Here is a 2,262-nt window from a genome sequence, read left to right as displayed (position 1 = left end):
GGAGGGAGAGGGAAAAGGGAAGGGGAAGGGGAAGGGGGGAGGGGACGGCGCCGGCGAAACTTGGAGCTGCTGTCGCCATCGCCGAAAGAAAGAAGAAAGGAGAGGGGCTGCGACGGGGGAGAAGAGAAGAGGGGAAAAAGAGAGGGAGCACTGGTGGGGGAGGACCGTTCATGCATGCTTCTGCCGCCGTGGAGTGCGTCGCCGGGAAGAGGAGCCCGACGCGAGGAGGGCGGCACGCGAAGGAGAAAGAGGGATCCGAGGCTGAGCTGGTCCGCGCACGCTCCGTCGCCAGTCCACGGGTGATGGGTGGCCGAGGAGAGAGAGGGATCCGAGGGTGGAGTGCGTCGCCGGTCCTCGCACGCTCCGTCGTCGCCGCTGGTGATGGGTGGCCAAGCATCGGTGGTTCTGCATCTGCTTCTTCTTCTGAATCTGCTTCTTCTTCTGAATTTGTTTCTTCTTCTGCTTTGCTTCTGCATCTGCTTCTGCTTGAGTTTTTGCTTCTGCTTCTGATTTTGATTTGTTATTTTTTTATTTTATTTTTATCTTTCGTTGATTTAGTTATTGAATTTGTTGAATTTGTGTTGATTTGTTGAATTTCTGATTTCTTGATTTGTTGAATTTGTGTTTATTTCATTGATGATGTTATTTTTTATGGTGGTGGTGTTGGTGTTGGTGTTGGTGCTAATGGTGGAGGTAAAGGTGATGGTAGTGGTGAGGATATTTTTGTCCAGAAAAATTAAAAGGACGATTTTAGTTAGAAAAAAACATTAAGGATGATTTTAAATCGACAATTTCGATGGGACGATTTTGATTCTGACACCCAATGTTAGGGACCAAAACAATACTTATCCCAAAAATTAAACAGAAGGATTCTCTCTCTTTGAGATCTGTTGAAGAACTCATTTTTTTTTTCCTCAAACGATCCGTTCCTATTTCTGTGAAATAGGGTTTCAAGCTCCTGCGCATTGGAATGGATTTGGATCCTCTAAAGTTTGAATTTTCACTTTAAAGAAAAAATTTTGATCTTCTACCCTTGAATAATTTTTTTTATATTTATTTTTGGTTCCACCTATAAAATTAATGGTGAAAGATTACACTTTAATCTCTAAAATAAAGTTCAAACTTTAGAGGATGCACATCTTATTCAAATTGCTCTCAATGGTGTTGGGTTCGTTCTGGACAAAAGAGTACGGTGAAAGAAGTAGCAAAGTTCATAATTGAACGATTGCTATGGCTACGGATGATGATTTGAAAAATGGTCATAACTCGAAAGAATAGAGTTAAAAAAAATGGCAGATAATAGTAAAGTTAAAGTTTTAGGATATGTGACTATGTGGGTTTAAGGCACAAAAAGAATTATATGTCTGATATATCTTATATTTTTACGATTTTATTTATATAACTATCGGTCTATCTGTCAACGATAGAAACGGAAGTGAGTTGGGAATCGATCTTTTTAATTTTTTTTGAGTAAAATATTATTTTTGTCTTTAATGTTTAGAATAAATTTTATTTGTGTTTCTAATGTTTAAATCATCCTATTTGTATCTCTATCGTTTGTAAAAGTGATTCAATGTTATTCTGCCGTCAATTACACATCATGAGCGCTTTAGTTTGAGTTTAAAAAATCTCTTCTTGAAGTTAGAATACAAATGTTTGGGATAGAATCGATGATATACTCCGAAAAATAGCTCATCAAATGTTAAACTAATTCCTACAACATTTACATAATTCACTTTTCTAGGGACATAATTGAATCTAAACACAAAAATAGTGGGTATAATATTAAAATAGAACACATCCAAGTGAGACCTAATTGAGAATGAATATATTCAAGTGAGAATAATTGAAAAATATAATCTAATTTGTTAGTATAATTGATAGTAGGATAACATTGAATCACTTTTATAAACGTTAAGGATACAAATAAAACGATTTAAACGTTAGGGACACAAATAGGACTTACCCCAAAAGTTGGGGACAAAAACGATAATTTACTCATTTATTTTTTAACAATTGAGAGGATAAAATGTGATTTCTCACTATTAATTTAGGATAAAAAATAAATATGAGAAAGAATAATAAAAGGTTAGAAATTACCCTTTACACCCTCAATTTTTTTTAACAATTGAGAGAATCTATTTCCAAATGAGTTAGCTTATTCGATAGAAATTCTCGACTTATTTTACTAAATAGGCTGGGCTTAAATTTTGTGTAAAATCTATTAAAAGATTTGGTCATAAATTTAAAAAAATTTATAAA

This window comes from Arachis ipaensis, chromosome B05 (genome assembly GCF_000816755.2).
Source record: "Arachis ipaensis cultivar K30076 chromosome B05, Araip1.1, whole genome shotgun sequence".
Taxonomy (NCBI): Eukaryota; Viridiplantae; Streptophyta; class Magnoliopsida; order Fabales; family Fabaceae; genus Arachis; species Arachis ipaensis.
The sequence above is the reverse complement of the archived record's forward strand: the minus strand, read 5'-3'. Positions refer to the sequence as shown.